This window comes from Protopterus annectens, chromosome 9.part0, assembly GCF_019279795.1.
Source record: "Protopterus annectens isolate FY-2018-M chromosome 9.part0, PAN1.0, whole genome shotgun sequence".
Lineage (NCBI taxonomy): Eukaryota > Metazoa > Chordata > Ceratodontiformes > Protopteridae > Protopterus > Protopterus annectens.
In genome coordinates, this window is record NC_056743.1 from 978,676,136 (window position 1) to 978,703,635 (window position 27,500).

At 42.2% G+C, this 27,500-nt stretch overlaps 1 protein-coding gene across 1 annotated transcript in view; it reads left to right on the plus strand.

Annotated features, from left to right (window-relative positions):
* Positions 1 to 27,500, plus strand: part of RNF41 (ring finger protein 41) — a 293,863-nt gene that overhangs the window by 57,361 nt on the left and 209,002 nt on the right. Inside the window, exon 2 of the mRNA XM_044082191.1 lies at positions 21,820 to 21,903. The gene's annotated coding sequence lies outside the window, so the exon portion shown is untranslated. The remainder of the gene's footprint in view (positions 1 to 21,819; positions 21,904 to 27,500) is intronic.

Sequence of the window (27,500 nt, forward strand, 5' to 3'; positions counted from 1 at the left end):
CCAGAAAACCACAGTGAAAAACTTCTCTAAAACAAATTTCACACTCCTCCAAACCGAGGTGGAATCTGTCAAAGCCCCTGGGCCTGTGGAAAATACGTCCCAGACTGCAGAATCCTTTATAAATGCTTTCTATGAACACTTTCAGGAATGCATGGATCATGCAATCCCAAATAAAACCAAGACCCAGTCCTCCAAAGGCAGGCGTCCTGTCTGGTGGACCCCAGCCATAAACAAACTATACAATAGAAGGAGGAAGCTACTACATGATAGAGCAAAATCCCAAAAAGGGAAGGCATCTCTGATCAGTATTGGCAAAAAACCACGGGCACTCATAAAATCGTCTGAGGCCTGCTTCGAGAGAAAAATTGCACAGGACACTAAGGATAATCACAAGGCTTTCTTTAGTTATGTTAGGAACCTGGGTGGGAATTCCCAGATATGCTCAGAATTAGTCCAAAATGACAAAAAATACACCGAACCCACAGATATTGCCAACATCCTAGCTGACAGGTTCGGTGCAAACTCCCCCCCCCCCCACCAAAAGGGCCAATATCTATCCCAGCAGAGTGCTGTCCCCCTGACATCTCAGATGCTCAAGTAAGAGCCACCCTCTCCAAAGCAAAAAACACAGCATCAATGGGACCTGACCGTGTCTCGGGATGCGTCCTACATGAACTCCAAGAAGAGCTAAACCCAAACATAAAACTACTGTTCAATCTCAGCCTTACTACAGGATATGTACCCAAAGAGTGGCGTACAGCAACAGTGGTCCCTCTCCACAAAGGTGGTGCCTCAACGGATCCTGGAAACTATTGCCCCATAAACCTGACTAGCTTGGTCTGCAAAGTTATGGAAAGGATCCTCATGCACCTCATAAATAAACATATTGGGGACCTACAGACACTGGATCGTACCAAGTTCGGCTTTAAGGGCAGATCCTGCCTCTTAAACCTGGTCGATTTCTTTGAAATGGTCACCAAGGCCATTGACGAGGGGAAGGTGGTCCACACAGCCTACCTGGACCTCGCAAAAGCCTTCGGTACAATACCCCACTCGGGCATTATAGATAAGCTCACCAGCTTAAATATAATCCCCTATGTCATTAGATGGGTTGCAAACTGGCTCAAGGACAGAATCGACATGGTTAGAATTGCTGGAGTCATGTCAGACTCCAAACCAGTTACAAGTGGCGTCCCACAAGGCTCAGTCCTGGGACCTGTCTTGTTCGGTATATATTTCTCGGAGGTACAGGCCAACATGGAGGACTGTGGCTGACCAAGTTCGCAGATGACTGCAAACTAGGTGTCATATAGACTCTCCAGCCGACACAAGCATACTACAAAAGGGTCTCCTAGAAACAGACAACTGGTACCAGAGCCATGGCCTCAAGCTAAACGCCAAAAAGTGTATAGTCATCCCCTTTGGCAAAAACAAAGTGCCCACAAATTACCACATAGGTGGTAATCCATTAAGTACGGAAGAAGTAATTAGGGACCTGGGGACCCAAATTGATAGCAATCTCTCATTTGAAAACCACGTGGCCAAAGTGGTTAAAAAAACATTTTATATAGCCCACCTAATCATGAAGGAAATCAGGAGAGGTCATCGTGCCTCTTTACTCATCCCTCATCAGGCCCATAATTGAGTACAATGCCCCCTTTTGGGATGTACCTTACCAGACACCTGCAGCAACTGGAAAGACCCCAAAAGTACCTCACCAAGAGGATCAAAGGGTTCAAACAGATGCCATATGCTGCCCAGTTAAAGAAACTCCAGCTCTACTCAGTGGCATACCGCCTGCTCAGAGGCTATTTGTGATGGACGTATAAAGCCATGTCCAACCTGGAATTAATGGACATGCTGCACCTCAGAAAATCCAAATCCCATCGAGCTACGCGCTCGAGAGACTTGGAACCTCAGCACTGAAATAAATAGGAGATGCTGGAGGGACAAATTAATAACCCAGATGCTCCCTTCACTCTGGAATAAAATCCCAGTCCAGGTTAGGCAGAGTCCCTCATTTCCTCTCTTCAAGAGGAATATTGATGAGTGGACGGGAGATCGTAGGTTTACCCCGGGTATCACTTCTGTGTCACTGTTAGACAGAGGCACAGTATAGTAACCTCGAAAAAGGGCATAGCAAAATTCATTTAAAATGGGTGTCGAAAGCCAAACACACTCTGGCTAGGCTTATAAATGCCCTATGTATGTATGTATGTATATATATATATATATATGTGTGTGTGTGTGTGTGTGTGTGTGTGTGTGTGTATGTATGTGTATATATATATATATATATATATATATATATATATATATATATATATATATATATATATACACGGGTGGATAGACCACTGCATCCGCTTGTGTTATGCACAACATGGCAAATCAGTGCCTAAGGGCATTAGGCATCATTCTACCAGAGCAGCAGCCACTTCAGTAGCTTTTCTCAGAGGCGTACCAACCATAGACATTTTAGAAGCTGCAACCTGGAGCTCAGTGCACAGTTTCACCAAGCACTACCACTTACCTCTCTACTCTAAATCCAGAGCAGGCTTTGCCACTGCAGTTTTGCAGGGCCTGGTAGCCTCTCCAAATCCAATTTAGACCTAGCCACCCAACCTCAGCTTTGGGATTCTACCCAAGTGTAATGACTGCAACAGTGAAACACAAACGTAGTACAGTTGTGTACCTACCATAAATGTAGATGTTTGAGTGTATTCACTGTTGCAGTCCAGGTTACCCACCCACCATCCCCCTTTTCATTGCTGGTACTTCTCTGTACTTCTCAACTCTATACAACCTATGTGGTGTATTTGCTTGTAGATGAAGGAAATGTTTATAGTAATATATGCATGTTTTTTGGCATAATTTTCTTTCCAGCCTTCCTACCTGGGGGCACCTGACATCTGGGACAAGAAAAACTGAAGAAAATGGCATCTGTTGCAACTTTTATACCTCTGGCGCACTGACGTCAGGGAAGAGGTGACAGCAACCGACGCCGGACCAAGACTTTGGAACTCGGGCCAACTGCGGATCGCCTGCCAGCAGGATAACCCAAGGTTTAATGACTACAACAGTGAATACACTCTAACATCTGCATTTATGGTAGGTACACAGCTGTACTTTATGCACTTTGTGCAGCAGAAGAGTGTGAGACGGTGTCGAAAGCTTTTGAGAGGTTCAAGAATAGGCAAGAAATAAGTTTATGGTCTTCCATGGCTATAGAGACTGTGTTGAGGAAGGATAATAGAGCTGTAGTGGTGCTATGTTTGGGTCTGAAGCTGTGTTGAGTGGGTGTAAGCAGATTTTCCTGCATTAGATACTGCTTAACTTGTATATGAATACATCTCTAGTACTTTAGAGAGAGTGGAGAGAATAGCGATAGGTCTAAAGTTGGAGATGATAGAGTTACCTTCTTTGTGTATAGGTAGAGTGTAGCATTGTTTCCAGATGTGAGGGACTTTAGATTCAGAGATAAAGCAATTAATTAGGATAGATACAGGGAGAGCAAGAGAATCAGCTGCTAGTACAGGGAGAGCAAGAGAATCAGCTGCTAGTAGAAGAAAAGTGGAAGGAATATTGTCAGCTGATGCTGAGCATGGTCTTAATTTAGAGAGTAGAGTTTTGATATAGCTAGTAGGTACAGGTTTGAGGGAGAAGGTATTTGAGGCAATAGTATTAGGAGTAGGTTCAGAGAAGTTGGAGATGTTAGTAGTAGAGAAGTTTGGGTTAGGCTTCAGTAGCTTAGGTATTGAATTGATAAAATAGGTATTGAAGATGGTGGCAGTTTTTTCAGATGTCTTGTCTGGGCATGGATTGAGGGAGCTAAGATTACAGCAATGTAATATTGGATAGAGTTCCAGAATTTTTTAGGATTAGATTTTAGGGCTGTGGGAGGTTTGTTATAGAAGTCCTTTTTTTATCTTTGAGTTTTTTGTCAGATTTCTGAGTTCTTTATATTTTTGTAAGTCTGCAGAGAGCTTAGTTTGTGACCATTTTTTCCATAGTTTGTCTCTAGTTATCATAAGGGTATGAGTGGCTTTTGAAAGCCGCAGAGATATGGTAGACTTAATTTGGACTTTGTGAGGGGGAGCAAGTGAGTCTAAGATGTTAAGGAAGGTGGAGTTGAAAGCTAGGACTGCTTCTGCTGGGAGTTGGGTAAGGAATTTCCAGTTTACTTTAGAGAGGAGGGCATTCGGGAAAAACAAGATAACCCCAAGCTACCATATAGGTGGCAATCCACTAAGCACAGAAGAGGTTATCAGGGACCTGGGGACCCAGGTTGACAGTGGCCTTTCTTTTGACACTCACGTTGCTAAAGTGGTTAGAAAGACCTTCTACATTGCCCACCTGATCATGAAGGGATTCACATCCAGATCTAGTGAGGTCATTGTTCCCCTGTACTCTTCACTTATCAGACCAATGATCGAGTACAATGCCCCATTCGGGATGTATCTCACCCGACATCTGCAGCAATTGGAGAGACCCCAAAAGTTCCTCACCAAAAGGATAAAGGGACTCCAAAATCTGTCATATGCTGCCAGATTGAAGAAACTCCAGCTCTATTCAGTCGCATACCGCCTGCTCAGAGGTGACATGTGCCTGACATACAGGGGCATGTCCAACCTGGAATTAATGGACATGCTCCAGCTCAAGAAATCCAAATCCACCAAAACCACTAGAGCAAGCGACTTAAACCTTAGCACGGATATAAATAGGACGTGCTGGAGAGATAGATTTATCACTCAGAGACTCCCTATGCTGTGGAATAAAATCCCGGTCCATGTGAGGCAGAGCACCTCGCTGACTCTGTTCAAGAGAAATCTAGACCTGTGGATGGGAGATCGTAGGTTTACCCCGGGAATCATCTCTGTGTCACTGCTGGACAGAGGCACAACAAACTAATGGGCACAGTATTTTTTCATATAAGGGGTGGCGTAAGCCACAAAAATTTGGGCTAGGCTTATAAATGCCTAAGGGCAGATAGCCTAGTATAAACCTATGAACCTATTAAAGGTTTCTGGATGGAAGTTGTAGAGTTTGTGACAAGTGATAAATTTAGGAGGTTTTGGAAGGATTAGATACAAGTACCCAGTCAGTAAGAGTACTAGATGTGTGAGAGTTGTTTGTATGGGTAGGTTGGGAGATTACCTGTGTAAAGCCATGTAAACTATAGTATTAGAGTTTGGATTACTGAGAGTTAACCAGTTAATGTTGACATCCCCAAGGAGGATAGTTTCATTGGGGATGTCTTGAGAAAAGTATGAAAGAATATTTTCGAGCAGAGCAATGTTGTCTCCTGGAGGAATATAGATGGCTGCTACTGTGATAGCAGTGTGTGTGGTCATTTATTTTAAGGTTACCTGTAAGTAGTTCAGCAGGAGAAAAGAATGGGGTAGGTTTCATAATACTTGTAATGGTGAGGTGGTTGGAGTAGAGGATGGCAACGCCACTCCCTTTTTTGTTTTGGCGATCTATGTGGAGTATATTATAACCATGGAGGAGAATGTTTTTATCAGAGGTTTGGGGTTTTAGCCAAGTCTCTGTTAAAGAGAAAAGAAAAGAGGGCACCTGGCACCCCATCCTCTATCTATCCATCCTAAACACTTTCCTGGTGATACCAAAATTCAAAATGCTCACCCTCCAACAACTTCTACCTATGCTCTCCAAGGATGCTTGGTTAGCCACCCTAGACCTTAAGAGGCCTGCCTATACATCCCAATCAGGGAATCTTGCAGGAGATGTCTCCGTTTCAGGGTGGGATCACTGCACTCTCAGTTCTCTGCGCTTCCCTTTGGCTTATCCACTGCTTTCAGAGTTTTCACAAAATCCTTGGCTCCCGCCATTGCTTTTTGCAAACAAAGAAATATTCAAATGTACCCATAAGTAGATGACTGATTCAGGCAGATAGGAAAAGCTGCTAAAACACCTGACCTTTGTGAAGGACCTACTGACCTCCCTGGGGTATACTATCAACGAAAAGAAATCCAGACTAGTACCCATGCAAAACAATTGTATTCCTGGGAGCAAGCCTGGACACGGCTTCCCAGATGGCATTCCTTACACCAGAAAACCTGCTTCCCTCAACTAGCCACCAGACCCCAGTTATCCGCAAGGAATATCCTGCAAGCTATGGGGTTCATGGCTTTTTGCATTCCACTCATTCCATATGCCAGACTGCATATGAGGAAACTACAGTGATACCTTAAAAGCCTTTGGTGTCAACATTCCCAAGACCTGGAAACTCTTATATCAATGATATCTTGCTTAAGGAAAGATTTCCTTTGGTGGGCAGCAGCATGTAACCACAACAGGGGACTACCCTTCTCACAACCCCACGCCACCCAGATCCTCACCACAGGTGCATCAGACAATGCCTGTGGTGCACACCTGGACAGCAGATGCATTCAGGGCCAATGGAGCCCAAACCAAATGCATCTGCACATCAACTAAAAAGAGATGTTAGCTGTTCAGCAAGCTTTGACGGCCTTCAGACCCCTACTCTTCTTGGGGCCTCTACTGATCAAAACAGACAACACCATTGTGATGTGGTATATCAACAAGCAGGGAGGGACTGACTCGTATCTTCTATGCAGGCTTTTGCCATGACCCTTTGGCATACAGCCTCAGCCATGCAACTACACCTGCTAGCAAAATTCCTGCCAGGCTCTCTAAACTCTCTGGCAGACAACTTGAGCAGAAATCTTCTGGACCCACACGAGTGGTAGCTAGACCAAAGAACCTTCACCCTTTGTAACTCAGAAATGGGGTACCCCGAAGGTCTATCTCTTTGCTTCCCACTCCAACCATCAGCTCAGCAAATTCTGCATCAGGGAACCTCACAGCAAGGCCTGGAAAGTGGATGGTCTGTCTTTCCAGTGGGTCAACCTCTCGGTCTATGCATTACCCTCTAAGCAAACAAGTTCTAGATGTACGTGAGGCCAGACACCATAGCACTAGAAAGTCTTATGCTGACAAATGGAAAAGGTTTTGCACCTGGATCCAAGCTAAGGGGTCTGTAACTGCATAGCCCTTCCTGCCTCTCATCCTGGATTATCTGGCTGATCCTACTACACATTCCATTAAAATTCATGCCACTGCCATCTCTGCTCATTTCGGCACAGAGCCACATCTTTTCTCCGACTCTCATCAAACCGTTCCTAAGAGGGGCTAACAACTTGAGGCCACCCAGAAGAGCACCTAACCCAGCTTGGGCCCTTAACTTTGTTTTGGAAAAGCTCACCCTGCCCCCCTTTCAACCAGCAGCGTCAGCAGAGTTAAAGTTCCTCTCTTGGAAGATGGCCTTGGTTCTGGCCATCACTTCAGCTAGAAGAGTATCCGAGCTACAAGCACTAATGGCTGTAGAGCCCTTCATCATTTTCACGCTGACGGGGTCTCCCTCAGGACTAACCCATCCTTCTTGCCAAAAGTGGTGTCCAGTGTGGCTCTCAACCAACCCACTCATTTGCTCACCTTTTTCCCAACCCACAAAACAAGGGGAAAGGATTCTGCGCACTTTAGATGTTCACAGACAGCTCAGATTCCACCCAGACAGAACTAAGTCATTTAGAAAGACTGATCAGTTGTTAGTCAGCTTTGCTACAGGAGCAGAGAGCAAGGCCATATCCAAACAAACTGTTTCCAATTGGATAGCACACTGCATCCATTTCTGCTACAAGCAGCACAGGAAACCTCCACCCAAGGGTGTCAGGACACATTCTACCAGAGCAACCTCCACCTCTACAGCTTTCGTCAGAGGGGTCCCCACCGGGGACATCCTGGAGGCTGCAACATGGACATCTGTTCATACCTTCACCAAGCATTACCACCTGCCTATCCTCTCCAAATCCAGGGCAGGCTTTGCCACAGAAGTCTTGCAGAGCATCCTAGCCAACCCCCAGTCTTTTTGACTGCCTCTACCCTTTTCTTCAGCTTTGGGAATCAACCCAAATGTGATGACTGCAACAGTGAAACGCAAAGAATGTAGTACAGTTGTGTACACTTACCGTAAATGTAGATGTTAGAGTGTATTCACTCTTGCAGTCCTGGTTTCCCTCCCTCCCATCCCCCTTGTCTCCCTCTGTCTCTCTCTCTCTATCTTTACAATGATGTTTTGGTGTTTGCTTTCTACTGGTGGTGTTCTTCCACCATAACCTAGCTCCCTCTTGGGGGCTCCTGACAGGGCAAGAAAAACTGATGTATTGGTGTCGGCTGCCTTAATTTAAAACAGACGTCAGTCCTGGAGCGACGGCAACCGACGCAGAAATACTAAGCCTCTAGTATTCGATCCGTGTGAGGGCTACCCTGGCAGGGATAACCCAAATGTGATGACTACAACAGTGAATACACTCAAACATCTACATTTATGGTAAGTGTACATAACTGTACTTTTTTTTAGTGCCAAAGAAGATAAGGGACTTGAGACCCATTCTGGATCTTTCAACCCTAAACCTGTCTGTTGCCAAGACAAAATTCCGGATGGTCAATCTCCAATCTATTTTGCCCTTTCTGCAGAAAAATGACTGGATGTGCTCAGCGGACCTTCAGGATGTGTATTATCACATCAACATGGACAGGCACTCTCTGGAGTTCCTCCACTTTTGGCTGGGAGCCAATCATTACCAATTCAGAGCGCTAACCTTTGGTCTCACCACCGCCCCTAGCGTGTTTACCAAAGTGATGGCAGTGGTGGAGGCTCACCTGCGGCTGCAGGGGTTCCAGGTCTTCCCCTACCTGGATATTTGGCTCCTTTCCACCCCCCCTCCAGGCATAGTCTCTACCAAGCCAGGGATCTCCTGTTCCAAACCGCCGATCAGTTGGGCATAACCATAAGTCTCAAGTCCCTATTGCATCTGGTTCAAACTCTAGACTTTATTGGAGCTCGGTCAGACACCATTCAGAGCAAGGTTTTTCTGACCCTGGACAGACTTCAGTCCCCCAGACATCGTGTTGTACATTGTTTAGACCCAGTACCCTCCTGCGGAATCAGTTCTTCGGGTGTTGGGATCCATGGCGGCCATGATCACCCTCATCCCCATGACTTGTTTGCATATGAGGGTTCTTCAATGGATCCCTAGCATTACAGTGGTCCTTACTAGATCTACCATTATCCCATCCAGTTTGTGTGTCTCGAGCCTGCAGGGATTAGCTTCTCTGGTGGCTTCAATCCCCAGATCATCTTCCGAGTTGTTCCTTTATCCTCCTGGCCCCAATGACCATGGTGACCACAGGTGCCTCCCTACTTTGGGGGGGGGGGGCGGCATTGCATGGGATGGACAGTCCAAGGCACAGGAGCAGAGGGCAAGGCCATATCAGTGTCCTGGAGATGAGGGCAGTGCTGATGGCATTGCAAGCTCTTCATGCCCATCTTCCCTGAGGGACAATTGTTATCCAGACAGACATGTCTCTAGTCTGGTACATCAACAAACCGGGGGGAACCAGGTCTTATCCCCCTTGTCGCAAAGCCATGAGATTGTGGGAGTGGGTGATCTCCACTAGCCATTTTCTGTTGGCAGCGCATATTCCAGGAAGGTCTAACAATTCTGGTGGACAGGCTCAACAGATCTATTCTCATGCCTAACGAGTGGTCTCTGAATCCTTCAGTAATGGAACAAGTCTTCCTTCCTAAAGTGGAGTCGGCCTTGCTGCGATCTCTTCGCTTGTCCTTCAATGTGAAATGCAGTGAGTATTTGGCTCTGAATCCCCCTCTGGGGGAGCCCCCCAGAGACGCTCTGGTTCATACTTGGCCCTCCGGTCTTCTGTATGCTTATCCTCCACTTCCCCTGATCCCGAAGTTCGTTCAGAAAGCTTGACAGCTATGAAGCTTAGTCATCCTCATTGCCCCCTTCTGGCCTTGCCAAGTATGGTTCCCCTCTCTGTGGTCTCGTGTAGTGTGTCCTCCTTGGACATTAGATCCGGTTCTGGATCTGATGTCGCATCCCTCAAGGATCTCACACCCAGATCTAGTCAGTGTAAAGCTTACAGCTTGCCTGCTCCCGTTCCAGTGATAGCCAGGACTCTCCCGGGCTTTCTTCTCCAGTTAAGAAGATTACGGTAGCTGCTCACAAGTCATCCACTAGGAAAGTTTACTCCAGTAAGTGGAAACGTTTTTCAATGTGGGCGTCTCAGCATGATTTGAATCTTTTCACAGCTCCAGATGTTCTTCCTGTTTCACTGTTGCAGTCATTACATTTGGGTAATCCTGCTGGCAGGTTTCCCTCAGTCGGCCTGATTAACAGTCTTGTGTCCTGCGTCGGTTGCTGTCCCTTCCCTGACGTCAGGTCGTCAGGGGTATAAAACATGCAGCCAATGTCATTACCTCAGTCTTTCTTGCCGTGTGGTGCCCAAAGCAGAAGCAGTTTGCAAGTGCCGGTCGGCAGACTCCTGAAATTTTAATTTTTCGAGTTTCAGAACTGAAGTCTTCAACTTTTAAAGCTAAGTACCCCATTGGGGAAACTTTTTCTTGCTCCTTACCGATGTCAGTAAAAGTTAATAATTCATTACTTGTGGAAAGCAAATACCTCAAAGATTTTCATCTGTACTGTATTCCTTGCCTAGGCCCTGACCACGATGTACCTTGCTGTCTGTTTTGTGCTTTATTTAATCTGCGCACTATCCATCATTGGTACATTTTTGCCTCTAAATATTTTCGTTCTCAGTTTAATTATCCAGAAATACCGGAATTTCGAAAAAAGGCAAAGATAAAGACAGAGACAGGCCATTGAGATCCAAAACTAGCAACACTTCTCCTAAGCCAGTCGCCAGTTCGCCGGTACTCAGTGAAGCGCTTTTGCAGCCGTTGATACCAGCTACTTCTGACTCGCAGGCCTCTACTGAGACCCATTTGGAGTCCGGTATGCCGCGAGATACTTCATCTATGGAACCCGCTGATGTCTCTACCTTGGATGGGTCCGGAGCCGCTGTGCAGGCACTGGCTTTCTGATGGTGCATTCAGGCCTACAGACTTGCATATCAAGCCAACTCCCCCTTCAATACTAAGGCCTAAATCTCGATCTATGTAAAAAAAAGATGCCGCCCAGGCCACATGTTCAGGCCCCTGTGCCTAAAAAACAAATGATCAAAATGGCTGAAGATTTAATTACTCTAATCCGGGGCAGTCCCCCCCCCCCCTTTCTAAGAGGCCTAGGCCTGAGCTTGACTATGAATCGTCTGATCAGGATTCTGTTTCTTCTGACTCTTCTAATGACCTAGATTTGTCCATGCCTACTTATGAGGATTCTAATGCAGAGGATTACATTCCCTCTGCTCCCCCCCCCCTGAAGATTTCTCTCTCGGTGAAACTTTACATACCTTACGGGAGCATTTCCACTGGGAAAGTCAGGAATTCTCCGACTCAAAAAAGAGGCTTACGGATTTTCTTTTTACCTCAGCATAGACCTTTGGCTATACCTCCTGTACTAGACATTGTTGATGTGTTTTCGGAATCCGATATGTACCCCGATTCCCTGCCTCCAGCTCCTTGTAAACCTGACCTATACTACAGGGTTCCCGAGTCCCACAAGTTCCTTTTCAAAAATCCTGTTGCAGATCCTGAAACCATTTCTCAAGGGCCGAAGGGCATTAAGGCTTCTACTGCTAAAAATCCTACCCTTTCTGATGGAGACTCCAGGGCGCTGGATAGATGGGGTAAAAAGGTTTATACTTCTGCAACCTTTGCTATCAGGGCTTTAAACTGCCAATTTCATATGTTAAAATATCAACAGCATATTATTGGACTGCTTAAACAGAAAATGATGTTGATTTCTGACTGTGTGGAAAATTAGAGTTACAGGATTTATTGCATTCTTCTGAACAAGTTGGAAAACATACTTTGCAATGTGGTTTTGATTCTTTAGAGGCCTCTTGCAGGGCTGCTGCTACTGGCTCTGTGCCTAGAAGGCATGCTTGGCTTAAGGAGCAGTCTCTGCCTGATCATGTTAAAGCAAAATTGTTGGATGCTCCTTTAAATCGGGACCGCCTGTTTGGCAATAAGGCTGAAGAAGTATTAAAAAAGATGAAAATGAAGCTAAATCTATGCAAATTGTAAAATATTTCTTACAAGTGCAACCACCAAGGTTTAGTAGGCACTGACCTACCAAGAATTGGTCCTTTGCAGCTCATTCCAGATCCTCTCAAGCCAAATCCAGACACACCAAAAGCACCCGGTTTCAGTCCCAGGGGACTCTCAGACCTAAGCAATGGGGGGCCTCCACTTCCAAAGCTGGAAATAACAAGACACCCCCTATGGTGAACAGTCTCAATGACTTTCCTTTAAAATTTCCAAACACTTAGTAGCCGTCCCTTTGGGAGGAAAGATTGCTTTTCATGCAGAAAACTGGGAACTCATAACCCAGGAAGAATGAGTTTTAAATATAGTGCCCCAGGGATACAGTTCCCATTTCCACACGTTGCCAACACCAAACGGGTGGCCAGACCTGCCCCCAAATCAGTGGGCAGAGGCTCAGAAACTGGTACTTTCCCTCTTAAACATGGGGGCTATTCAACTGGTACCAGAAGAGGAAAAGGGACAAGGTTTCTATTCCAGGCTTTTCCTGGTACACAGAAAAGACAAATCATGGCATCCAATTCTGGACCTGTCTACTCTAAAACACCTTTCTGGACATTTCAAAATTCAAGATGCTGACTCTTCAGTTACTTCCTATGCTAGGCAAAGATGCCTGGTTGGCAACTATAGATTTTAAAAGAAGCTTACCTGCATGTCCCAATCAGGAAATCTTGCAGAAGATACCTACGCTTCAAAGCAGGCTACTTGCACTATCCGTTCTCTGCACTGCTCTCTGGCTTGTCCACCGCACCCAGAGTATTCACAAAGTGCCTGGCTCCAGTAATTGCATTTTGCAGACAAAGAAATATTCACATATATCCATACCTGGATGATTGTCTAATTCAGGCAGAAAACCAGGCCATACTTCTAAATCATCTGGCATTTGTAAAAAGGGTTCTAACTTGTCTAGGGTACACCATAAATGAAAAGAAATCACAACTGGTACCCTCTCAACAGATTACATTCCTGGGTGCAAGCTTTAATACAACTGCCCAGATGGCTTTCCTCACGCCAGAAAAGCAAATTCATTTGATATGTTACTTCAAACAAGTGGCCACAAAAGCACTGCTATCTGCAAGACAAGTACTGCAAGCCTTGGGGTTCATGGCCTCCTGCATTCTTCCAATTCCATATGCAAGACTGCATATGAGGAAACTTCAGTGGTGGTGGTTGTGTCTTTCTGCTTTTCCTGGTTAGAAGTCGCCACAGCGGAACTCCAGTCCGCTAATGATTGGCAGTTGATTTTTACATGCCGAGTTGCTAGCCCTGACGCACAACCTTCAATGAAGGTGCACCCATTCACGCATGTCTCCACGCAGAGGATGCTCTAGCTGAGAATCGAACCGGTCAGCATCTTACTGTGAGGTGACAACGCTACCGCAGTGCCACCACCGTGGATTTTCAGTGGTACTTAAAAAAAAATTATATGGAGTCGACATTGTCACAGCTTGGAAACAGAGTCCTATCCTACCTTGCCTACACTGGAGTTGCTATGGTGGTCAGAGGCCTGCCACCAAAACAAGGGACTAACATTCACGCTACCCCCTGCCGCCCAAACCCTAATTACAGACACATCAGACTATGCATGGGGGGGGGGGGCTCACCTGGCAGGGAAGTACATTCAGGGCAAATGAAACCCAAATCAAATGCACCTACATATCAATCAAAAAGATATGTTAGATGTAGAGAACGCTCTGACAGCCTTCATGGACTACATTCTACCAGGACAACTCATTATACAGACAGACAACATTGTGGTTATGTGGTAAATAATGTGGTACATAAGCGGGGGGGGGGGGTGCACATTCCTACCCCCTCTGCGGACTAGCCATGACATTGTGGAACATGGCCTTGAGCTACCAAGTGCATCTACAAGCTCAATTCCTGCCAGGAAAATTAAATACACTGGCAGACGGACTAAGCAGAAATCTCATGGACCCACACGAGTGGAGACTGGAACCACGGATTTTTAACATGTTGACAAGCAAATGGGGGAGCCCAGACATGGATCTATTTGCCTCCTCCCGGAACTACCAGTTGTACAAACTTTGCACAAGGGCCCCCGCAAAAAAGCCTGGAAAGTGGATGCTCTGTCCTTCGGCTGGAAAAACCTATCAATCTATGCCTTTCCACCTCTGCCTGTACTTTGCAAAGTTCTGTTAAAAGTCAAACGGGACAAACCAAGAATGATTTTGATTGCTCCAGACTGGCCACGCCAACACTGGTACCCACTCCTGTGCAGTGTGTCGCAAATATCACCATGGCACCTGCCTCAGACACCCACCTTACTGTCTCTGCAGGAGAACCAGATTCTGCACCCTCAGCCCCCAACATTGAACCTTGCAGCTTGGCTAATCACTCAAGTTCACCCTTGGCATCCCTCAGCAAACTTGTGATTGATGTCATCTTGGAGGCGAGAAGACCTACTGCTAGAAAATCTTATGTTGACAAATGGAAAAGATTCTGTGCCTGGACTCAAGTCTCAAGCAATGAGCACAACAGTGCCCAATTTATCTCAGATTTTACAATACTTAACTGAGATGCTTCACAAGGTCCTGTCTTTTTCCTCCATTAAAGTCCACGTCTCAGCCATTTCAGCTCATTATAACACAGAATCTCCCCTCTTCTCTCATCCTCTGCTCAAGCAGTACCTCAGAGGGGCCAAAAACCTGAGACCACCCAGGAGAGCTCCAACCCCTGCCTGGGACGTTAACCTTGTATTGGAGAAACTCACTCTACCTCCTTTCGAGCCAGCTGCTACTGCAGACTTAAAATTTCTTTCTTGGAAAACAGCCTTCCTTCTAGCAATCACTTCAGCTAAAAGGATATCAGAGTTACAGGCCCTTATGACAGTGGAGCCTTTCATTATCTTTCATACGGACAGGGTGTCACTCAGACCCAATCCATCCTTCATGGCCAAGGTGGTATCCAGTGTGGCTCTTAATCAGTCCATTAATTTGCCAACTTTCTTTCTTTCCCAGTCCACAGAACAAAGGGGAATGGATTCTGCATTCATTGGATGTGCACAGACAACTTAGATTCTACTTGGACAGGACAAAAACTCGAAGAAAATCTGAACAACTGCTGGTAGCATTTGCTCCAGGGGCAGAGGGAAAGGTTATTTCAAAACTAACCATTTCTAAATGGATAAGTAATTGCATTCATTTCTGCTGTAAGCACCATGGAAAACCTACCCCCCAGGGGATCAGATCTCATTGCACCAGGGCTGCATCTACTTTTGCAGCTTTTCTCAGAGGTGTTCCTACCAGGGATATTCTAAAAACTGCTACCTGGAGTTCAGTTCATCCTTTCACCAAGCATCATCATTTAGCAATTTTCTCTAAATCCAGAGCTAGTTTTGCCACTCCTGTTTTGCAGGGCCTTCTAGCTGGTCTTAATGCTGTATAAATCCATCCTCCCAACCATAGTGTTGGGAATCTACCCAAATGTAATGACTGCAACAGTGAAACATGAAGAACATAGTACAGTTGTGTACACTTAACATAAATGTAGATGTTAGAGTGTATTCACGGTTTCAGCCCTGGTTACTCTCCCTGCAGCCCCGTTTTTCTCTGACTATACCTCTACTTTCTGTTACTATGCTTAAAAGCCTTTTTGATGTATTTGCTTTTGGTTGGAGGAATATTTGTGTGTTAAAATTTTATTTTGCTCCCCATTCGGGGTCCACCTGACATCTGGGGCAAGAAAAACTGAGGTAATGACGTCTGCTGCATATTTTATACCCCTGATGACCTGATGTCATGGAAGAAGGGACAGCAATTGACGCAGGACCCAAGACTTTGTTAATCAGGCCGACTGAGGGCAACCTGCCAGCAGGATTACCCAAATGTAATGACTGCAACAGTGAATACACTCTAACATCTGCATTTATGGTAAGTGTACACAACTGTACTTTCCCGCTGTCCTGGAGTTTTTGGCAGATATTTTTCATCAGGGTGTCAGCTTTTCTATGGTTAAGGTTTAGCTAGCAGCTATTTCCAATTTTCATCTAGGCGATAGTTCAGCTTTGCTAGCTTCTACCAAGCTTTTGTAAAGCCTTTTTGAAAGGTACCTTTGTACTTCAGCCACCAATCAAGGGCCCTACGCTACCTTGGGATCTTACTCTAGTTCTACAAGTTCTAGTCCCCCCCCCCCTTTGAACCTGCAGCTCCAGTGGATTTGCAGTTTCAGTCTTGGAAGACCACCTTTCTGGTTGCTATTACTTTGGCCAAAAGTGTGTTGGAGATTTAGGCCTCATCTGTTAAGCCTCCATATATGGTGTTCCATAATCCATAAAGATAGGGTGTCCTTATGCACGAGCCCCTCCTCTGTCCTGAAAGTGGCTTCAGAATCCAACATTAATCCAGTTATCAATCTCCCTGTCTTCTTCCCCAACTTCCAGATTAAAGGAGAGTATAAATTGCCTTTGCTTGACATTCATAGGCAGTTGTGCTTTTATTTGCATAGAACAAAGTCCTTTCACAAGTCAGATCAACTTTGTTTCCTTTTCTAAGCCTTCCTCAGGGAAACCTGTGTCAAAGGTGACTATTGCTCATTGGCTCTCTGTGCATAGTTTGGGCGTATGCAGCCAAAGGTTCATATCCACCAAGTCAAATTAAGGCGCATTCTGCTATGTCTATGGCTACTTCAGCACCCTTTTGGTCTAGGGTTTCATTGGATGACATTTGTTCTGTGGTGACTTGGGCATCTTTGCACATGTTTATATCCCACTATAAGTTGTTTCTCCTGTCCAGAGGCAGGGGATCCTTTGGCTCCATCATGCTTTGGAATATCCTTCCATGAGGACCTCCCAGGGGTCTTGTGGTAGTTGGGGACTTTGTCTCACAGATTGAAGAGCAAATGAAAACAACTTCAGATAAAGACGTTATGTACTCACCATAACGTTCCATTTGAGTTGTTGCTTTTCATTTGTCTTCGACTATCCCTCCCTCTTCCCCCCTGCCTTTTGTGGGCTGTGTGGTGCATTGGGTGGATAAGACATCACCCTTTGGCAAGCCTTTGTCTATCTTGTAGTGCTTTCAAGGTACTAATACCAAGGTGTTAGGCTCTTGGTTAGGTCAGGGTGTTATGGTCAGCAGCAAACTTGATCTGCAGGGAGGAGGGAGATGGGCATTATGGGTAGGGGAAGAGGTTTGAGCTCTGATCTGATGCTAGAAAATGCGGCCCAGTCAGATCTGTGTCGGATCAGAGTTCCCACAGGTTGAAGACAAATGAAAAGCAACAACTCGGATGGAATGTTATGGTGAGTACATAACTTTTGTAATGACCCTTTTGGCATGTACTTGTCTAAACATGTGACTCAACTGGAAAGACATTTCCTCACTAAGAGACTCAAGGGCATGTCCTCCTTGTGTTAGTCTCGTTAAACTAATTTTAATCCGGAACAGCAGGAGGCTAATTAAAACCTTTGTTTTCTGAGATTTTCTAAGCCAGGAAACCACTTTCTTCCAGAGTGCTTTTTTCCAAAATCCTTTACTGAAAACGCACTTCATTAGGTTTAGAATATCTGAAGAATGATGAGGGTTACAAAAATGTAAAATGACAGGTCTTTGGTAGACAGTGGGCTATATAGGAATGTTAATATCAGATGTCTTTCTCTCTCTAGATGCTGATTTTATTTTGCAGATTTATGAAAGAAAACTGTTGCTTACCAAAGAATACCTAGCCTTAGGTCAAACAAAGGGTTGCATCTGTGAGTGTGCAAGATAGAGCCAAGATGTCAGTGAGACAGTTGTTCACCTGCTCAAGAGCTTTCTGATGTATGACAAGAAAGGATAGCAAATTATACATATATCACTTAACAGCATTCATCTTAGATATGGCAATTGTTTGACAGTATTAATCTGCAAAACTGTTTGTTAGATGGAAAATTAGTGGCAACATTTTCTTATTTTTATACAAGGTGGCACCATTTCTTCATCTGTAGGTCAGCTTTTCTGAAATTAATGCAGTTTAGAAAATCTCGGTGATAGTTGTAACTGCTTTAAAGAAAGAGCATTTATGTCAGAATGTTTTCACATTACCCACAAGGCTTTAGTATCTTTTTTTATTTTAATGACACGCACTGAGTGAACAAACATACCACCAAAACAATATCGCTCTGTTTTTGCTGTACTAATGTAAACGTGGCATTTATATTTTTCATAACTTTTTGCAAGCACTCCTTACCTCTGAACATTCCATGCTGACCATTTCGCTGACATGCTTGGATCATGTCAGTTTGTAGATGCCACCATGCTGTCTTTGTTTTATTTATGCACCTTTACCAAAACTTCAGAAATAAGACTCTGAAAACAATGATGAGTATACTTGTTTCAGGAATGTAGGGAGACATCTCCTGTAAAGACAATTCTTACTGGATGCACAGGAACTCTGTTTTCATAACAGCTGTACTTGTGTAGGTAGCAGTGATTTTAAAGTACTTTCTCTTCTCTGTATCCTACAGCTTCTTGAGAGGGGGACCTCTGGCTTGCATGTTAAGCCTCAAAAGATCCTGTCTTGTGTGACATCCTACACTTTCACAAAAGAAACACTAGACTTCACTATGGCATAAATGGGATCTGACAAGGTAGAGCTATATGTATGAATCCCTTGGATGTAAAACCAATTAGCTCTGTGACACTATCCAAATGAAATATGGATGAATTGATGGAAAACATTCAAGTCACCCCCTGGTCTGGCCCTTCAAACCTTTATTGATGGGGCACAAAGTTAGGCCATACTTTCATGTTGTAACATGCTAACAATATATGATCGTATAGGCTGTTGATTATCTGTCTTATTCAACAGTGTAGTATAAACCTATAACCCAAAAACCTTATGGCTGCCTGTGTGGCAGCTTATGTGACCAGTAATCACACTACTGGGGAAAAATGGGTCCGTTTGTTTGCACTAATGATGTTGATTGGCAGGTATGGGGGGGGGGATTGTGGGGATTTTGGTGCCAGCTTTAGATTCATAGGTTGGTACCCTAGGGCCTATACAAGCCTAGCCATAACAATTCCCTGGCTATTTCTTCCCACACTATTTACTTCCCTGGACCCCTGTCTAGCAGGGCGACTGACTTAATCCTCGGGGTGAATTTCCTTTCTCCCATCCAATCGTCAAGGTTCCTTTTGAAGAGGGCCAAAGAGGCACTCTGCTTGACATGTATGGGCAATCTATTCCAGAATCTGGGGAGTCTCTGGGTCAGTAACCTATTCCTCCAGCATGTTTTGTTTGTTGTGATGACAAGGTTTCGATCCCTGGAGAGTGTGGCTGTGAGGGATTGGGATTTCTTTAAGTGTAGCATGTCAAACAGCTCTGGGTTTGACATGGCCTTGTATGTTAAGCAGAGATTGCCTCTGAGTAGTCTATATGCGACAGAGTATAGCTGGAGTTTTTTTAAGGTGGTCAGTGTAGGGCATCTGCTTTAGGCCTGTGATTCTTTTAGTGAGGTATTTCTACGGCCTTTCCAGTTGTTGCAGATGTCTTGAGAGGAACATACCAAACGGAGCGTTGTATTCTATAATGGATCTAATGCGGGATGAGTACAGTGGGACAATGACCTCCTTTTATCTGGATGAAAAGCCCTTAGTGATGAGGTGTGCCACATAGAAGGATTTCCTGACTGTTTGACTGTTGTGGCGATGTTATCGAAGGTGAGACCACTGTCCACCTGTGTCCCTAAGTCTCATCACACTTTCGGTGTTTAGTGTACTGCCACCTATATGGTAATTCACGGGTACATGTTTTTTCCCAAAGGGGATAACTATACATTTCTTGGCATTGAGCTTGAGCCCATGGCTCTGGCACCAGGATTTTTCTGTAAGGCCCTTTTGTAAAGTATCCACATCATTTGGGATTCAGTAATGGCTCCCAGTTTGCAGTCATCTGCGAACTTTGTTAGCCAGAGTCCCTTAGTGTGGGCCTGTACTTCAGAGAAGTAGATGCAAAACAAGAGCGGTCCCAGGACTGAACCCTGAGGTACTCCACTTGTCACTTGTCTGGAGCTGGATTTGGAGTTGGCTACTTTTACAGTGTGGGTTCTATCAGTAAGCCAGTTAGCAACCCATTAGGTGAAGTAGGGATTAATGCCCAGCTTAGTAAGTTTATCTATGATTCCAGAGTGGTGGGTGGTGTCAAAGGCCTTGGCAAGGTCTAGATAGGCTGTGTGGACCACCTTACCCTTGTCCATGGCTCTGGAGACTGATTCGAAGTCAGTCAGGTTCAGGAGACCAGATCCACCCTTCATGAACCCAAACTGGGTGGGGTCCAGTGTTTGAAGGTTGCCAATGTCTTTGTTTATAAGTTCCATGATAATACACTCCATGGCCTTGCAGATAAGGCTCGTCAAGACTGATGGGATGGTAGTTTCCGGGGTCCAAGGTGGATCCCCCTTGTGGAGTGGGATAACTGTAGCTCTGTGCCACTCAGTGGGCACGAAACCTGAGGTGAGGCTATGATTAAACATTACACTTGGGTGAAGTGCCAATTCATATGGTAGTTCATGTAGTACACAGCCCGGGATGTCATCTGGTCCCATGGATGCTGTATTCTTAGCTTTGGAGAGTGCGTTTTTTACCTGTGTGACCGTTATTACCGGAATTTGGCAATCTTCCGGTATTGAGACAGGCCATTTAGGGGGTGAGAGGGGGTGAAGTTGGCACTGAATCGATCTGCCAGGATATTGGCAATATCCTTGGGATCAGTATATTTAATGCCATTCTGTTTTAGCTCAGAGCAGATCTGAGCTTTGCCATTTAGATTCTTGATATAGTTATAGAATGCCTTGTGGTTATCTTTGGAATCTTTGGCAATATTATTTTCGTAACTTAAAATGCTGATTTTTGTGATTACTCGCACAAGCCAGTGAAAGAGAGGAAATGAGATATATGGTCAGATTAACATAAGAGGCAGGCAACTAGAAAGGCAGTGGTATTTAACAGGACAACTGTAACTGGGTGGGAAAAATTTCTGCCTGACTCAGGAGAGAGAGAGCTGTGGTCTCTCTTGAAGTTTTAATATGCTGTTAAAGCAGAATGCAAGTAAAACACAAAGTAAAGAAAACAAACCACAGTATTCAAAATATAAAAAGGCAATAAAGTAATACAAAATACAAAAAATAAAAGCAAACTAACCTTTCCTTCACAGCAAAGTGTAGCAGAGTCTAGATGAGCCTTTCTGGTAAAGCTCTGGAATGTTTTATTTTACCCCTTAAATAGTAGGTTTAGTTCCTAGCTCACCCCCTCAGTTCACAAATGATTAACCTTAAGTGACCTCTTCTATCTTATTCACGGTCATTTAATGTATTACTTTGAACCTTCAAAGCAGGAAATGTATGGTCCTTAAGTCTGTTCTGTAGGATGTTTACTTGGAAGAGCTATTTTGAATTATCTAGTTAATTGCAAACCTGACTTCAAGTCTGGTCCCTGAGAGACTGTAAGCCCAAATCTGAATTTGCCACTCACAGAAATGCAGATATTTGGTGTTTCAGTACTTGCATCTACATATGAGGATTTAGGAGGTTTATTACTTGTATCAGAGTTGTGTATGTGTGGGGGTAAAGTCCTCCTGAAAGAAAAAGTTCATTTTTTATTTTTTTCAATGAATAAATGTATGCTGATGTAATTTTTAAACTATGATGATAATGCATCTGGAGTGTGACACTAATTCTGTTTTTTTGTTTGTAGGAGTTGGAAGAAATGCATTTGGATTTTGATGCACTGTCTTTTTCTTTTTTTCTATAGGACATGAAGGAAGAAACAATCTGACAGTATTGGGGGGGGCAGCACTTGATTCTTCTGTAAAGGACAACAAACATGCCGCTTTAAGTAAGTACCGATGGGCAGTCTGCATCCAAAATTTGGAATGACAGGCCCTTTGTAGTTTACATGTGTAGAATATGCATGTCTGTTGTACCTTTTAAGAAGCCTTTCCAAGGTCAGCACATGCATATAAAATAGCAAGCACGTGCTAGCTTTAGTGGCATTTTGAGAGTGCAGCCAGAGAGTGAGCATGTATGAGAGAGTTTGTTTATAAGCTTATCTAAGTTAGTTATTGCCTCATTCATGATGTTTGTGCATAATAAAGCTGCTTGAACAGAACCCATGAATGTTTGTCTGTTACATCCTGACTGGACAAACGACATGGTGTCAGAGCTGGGATTTCAGAGACTGCTTTTCAGAGGTACGAGGTGCAGAATTAACAGTGAAGGTAAAATAAGTGAAATGAGAGCAAAAATGGGCCAGAAACAAAGGTAAAGGTAATGAAAACTTGCTCAAATGATTTTTATTGAGAGAAAACGGAGCATTACAAGGGCACAAAACGCATTACTAAGCAAATGAATGTTTATTAAGCAAACGAAAAGATTAAGATATCTGATAAAACGGATTATAAGAAAAGCCTGTAGGAGGTTGAGTCATCTCAGAATTGCAAAACGAGCATGTTTAGAGTAAAATGAGCACAAGAAAAGAGATTAAATGGGCAAAATGAATACAGTAAAGAGCAGAAAGGGCATATTAAGCATAAAGCAAGGTGACTGCATGTTTTTTTTTTTTGCAAATTAGTGTTTTGGCATAAACTACTATTTCGTATTAACTAAAGCAATGAATAACATAACTAGAGTTATTTGAAGCACTGCAAAGTGTGTAAAAATGCTTCGTGTGTTTATTACTGTGCAGTTATTCCAAAGAGTTTATGTGCAAAGTGCAACTCTTTCATGAAGTGCAGTCAAAATACAGCCATTTTGGAAAGTTTTTTGTGCTGGGTATGTCTACTCGTGAAGGACTGCCATTGCAGAGTGTTTCTTGCACTGTAAAGCGTTATTTAGTAAATTACAGCTATTTTGGAAGTGTTTCAGTGTGCTCTGTATGGTTTATAAGCAATGTGCAGTTACTTCGAAATGTTTCTTACTCTGAGCTTCTTCTACCGCCCAGTTCATTCGCACAGTGCCGCTACTTTGAAATACTGATGAGGTAATTTCTCGGACAATTTCAAGAGTATTACAGTGCTCAGGAGAATTATTTTGCAGGGTTCAGTTACTCAGAAGCTTATTGTGCTGTTGGGCATAGTTACAAGTATTGGTATAATTTTTTGGCATATCTATATCTATATATCTATATATATATATATATATATATATATATCTATATATATATCTATATATATATATATATATATATATATCTGTCTATATCTGTCTGTATATCTATATCTGTCTATATATCTATATATGTCTATGTCTATATATGTCTATAGATCTATATATCTATATATCTATCTATATATCTATATATATATATCTATATATATATATCTATATATCTGTATCTATATATCTGTATATATATCTATATGTCTATATATATATATATATATATATATATATATATATATCTATATATCTATATCTCTATCTATATCTCTATCTATATATCTCTATATCTCTATCTATATATCTCTATATATATCTATATATCTATCTCTCTCTCTCATAAATACTTCTAGAACAAAATAAATGAAAAATCAGAAATAAAACTCGCAGACACTAAACAGAACTTTTAAGCTTTCGCTCTTAATAGATGAAAGAGCTTCTTCAGAATAACTGAAACACATTCCATTTGTAGAATATATAAGGGCAGCTGAAGTCACATGTAAGTACAGTAGCCAAAGAAACAAGAAAAACATTTCAAACAGTAACTAATGGATAAACTGTTGAATATTTAAACATTTAAAAATTCAAAAAAATACTGGTCATAGTGAATGTACTGCAATGAAATATGAAATTGAGAAACTTCCAAATGAGTATTCATATATATAAAATCTTAACATATGGATATATGTATAGCTTTCAAATGAATATGTATATGTATTATCTTTTACTTCATGTTTCCATCTGAGAGCACATTTGATATTAACACTGTCATTAAGTCCAGGAAATACCTCTGAATTGAGAAGTAATTGCCATCTCAGTTCCTTCAATTCAAGGTACAACTCCCAGTTTCCAAAAAAACAATCTACCTTCTCTAGAACTAAAAAATAAAACTTATTAAAAGATGGACATGAAATGCTGTGTTTTGCTAAGGCATTGTTTAAGTTTCTGGCTCTAATAGCTCCCAAATGTTCCTTTATCCTGTCTGATAACTTTCTAGCAGTCTTTCCAATATAAAATGCAGAACAAAAATCACAAATACCAGCATAAACTACTCCTGTGGAATGACAGAAATAATGTTTGGTAAACTTAATAGTGTAGTTACAATGAGGAAAAGTGTATTGTGATCCTAATAATATGTATTGGCAAACAACACATTTGTTGCAGGAATGCATGCCAGGCTGTGTGTATAGAGACGGTGTTGTATTAATTAAAAAAAGGTGTCTCTATTTTCAAGTTTCATTCTAATAGTATTGATTCTCTTATATGAAAAAGGAGTCGCACCAATAGCAGAAATCATAGACTGAGAATCTGCTAAAAGATCCCAATTATTGGTAATAATGTTTCTAATATTAATCATGTCCCTGGAAATTGGTAATGGGAAACTAAGTGATCTGTTGGTGTCATAGGTATGGGAGACAGTCGTAGGTTTAAATCCAAACAATAAGATAGGCAAATGTTTAGTGTATCTATCAGATGCTATTTCATTATATACAGAATTTATCAGAGCTTCAGGATAATTTCTCTTCAGAAACATACATTTCAACAGTGCTGCATTAAACATGAAATCATCATCTAAGCTAACAATTCTAGAAATTCGTATAAACTGACTTTTAACAAGATTCTTTTTCATAAAGAATGGATGTGAGCTAGAAAAGTCTAACAGATTATTCTTGTATGTTTTCTTTCTATAAATGGTAGAACATACTGTTTTAGATTGTAAAATGGAGATTTTGGTATCAAGAAAAGAAATTGACAGACCACAGTCAGATACAATAAGATTTAAAAAAACAATACTTTTTTTCATGTCAGAGATAAATGTATCTAAAGAAGTTTGGTTGCCCTTCCATGCAAAAAAAATATTGTCAATAAATCTCTTATAAATATGTATGTGGTTGAAGTTATGCAAAGAATGTAAATTTTCCATTTCCCAAGTGCTGAGTACTACGTTGGCAAATGCAGGTGCTAGTTTAGAACCCATGGCTATGCCTTTGATCTGCTTGTAAATCAGTCCATTGAAATAGAAGAAATTATTATCTAAAACAATTTTAACAAGAGTGCATAAAGTATTAACTTTAGTGTTGGAAAACTTGGTGTATTTAGTGAGAAATAGTCTAAATAATTGTAATCCTTCTTTATGTGGTATATTAGTGTAAAGTCCTTCAACATCAAGGGTGACTAAGGTGCAGTCGGATAGACCCTGTATATTATTGAATAATTCATCCAAAAAAGCCCAAGAGTCTCTCAAATAATTATTTGTTTTCTGCACTAATGGGTTAAGAATGCTGTCTAGATAATCAGCAGTTTTCGGTGTCTTGGTTTTTCTGTTATAGATAGATATAGATAGATATAATATACATCTCTATCTGTATCTCTATCTATATATATCTATATCTGTATATCTATATATATCTATCTATATATCTATATATATATAATCTATATATAATCATATATATCTGTATCTATATATATCTGTATCTATATATATCTGTATCTATATATATATATATATATATATCTATATATATCTATATATATCTGTATATATCTATATATATCTGTATATCTATATCTATATATATCTGTATATCTATATCTATATATATCTGTATCAATATCTATATAGCTATATATATATCTATATATCTATATATCTATCTATATATATCTATATATCTATCTATATATCTATATATCTATCTATATATACATATATCTATATATCTATCTATATATCTATATATACATATATCTATCTATATATCTATCTATATATCTATCTATATATCTATCGATATATCTATATCTATCTATATCTCTCTCTCGCTGTCTCTCTCTCTCTCTCCATTTTGCTAAACCTAGGTGGGTCAGGGGCCATTGATAGAGAGCATTAATTTGTAGACAAATGTTATATTAGAGGCATTTGTTTTACACAAGAGAGCAAAGGCCAGGAGAAACATTTGCAGCTTGCATTACAGACTTAAGAAACAAAGCTCAAACTTGCATGTTTTTATGGTTTAAAAGATGAGTTGATAAAGGACAGGCTTGCATGTGGTATTAATAGTGCTGCTGTGAGAAAGATTTTGCTTTATGACATGGACTTAACGTTGAGCAAAGCCATTGAGATTTGTCAAATCTATTAAGTTACAGAAAGGCACACAAGTATGCTGGCTAGTGATGACAGCATAGTTTCAGCAGGCTCCACAGCAAATGTAGACAGCATGCAACATGTGGCAAGCAGAAACAAGCCTAAGCACATGGCAGCTGCAGCCCCTGCAGGTTCCCCTGGGAAGTCCAGTAGTTTTCAGCAAGTTCTAAGACTAGTTCAGTTAAAGGAGCATTCTCACTGCAGTACAAGGGTTGTTCAGTATAGCACAAGGATGAATCAGCAAAACCCAAGTCAAGCTTCATTGTTAACTGTCGCAATAGTGGTGCCAACTATAAGTCCAAAAGAGAAGTTTAGCATTTGTTCAGCAATGTCACAAGTGTAAAAAATGGAATCGTTTTCAAAAGTTTTGCAAGTCAAGTAAACCTCACTCAGTTGCAAAGAAGGGTCACTTAAAGTAAGTTGTTCATGTACTCTTGCTGTCTCTTTCTATGTAGATGGTGAAAAGGTTGACGCAGTAGATTTATTAGCAAAGGGCGAAGTGTTTTGTACTGTCTTGATCCATGGTAAAACCATCGAGCCCAAGGTAGACACTGGTTCAAAGTGTAATGCTATGTAAGCAGAAACATTTGCCAAAATTAAGGGCTGGTGAACTAAATGTGTCTAGTTGTGGGAAACCTGTTGCCTATGGAGGTGAAGAAATTCAAACCAAAGGCTCAGTAGTGCTTTCTTGTTGTTTGGCTGGGAACAGTTGCAAGTTGTTCTACATAGTTTGAAGACATTTGCAGTCATTATTGGGTCTTGGAGACAGTTTGAGAATAGACCTTCTTTCCTTTACAAAAGAAGCTCATCTTATAAGCACATGTCCCACTTCCAGCTTCACTGATGCTGTTTTCTCAGAATATGCTGATGTTTTTGATGACAAGCTAGGCAAGCTTCCAGTTGTGTATTCTATGAAGTTAGACCCGGAGGTCAGTCCAGTGGTCAGACCGGCAAGAAATATTCCAATAGCCATGCAGAGCAGAGTTAAAGCTCAGTTGGATAAAATGGTGCAACAAGGTGTAATTTGTCCAGTTACAGAACCAACTTGAATGGGTGTCGTCTGTTAGCAAGAGACTTGAATAAGGCATTAGAGACACCTCATCATCCTATGCAAACAGTTGAAGTCG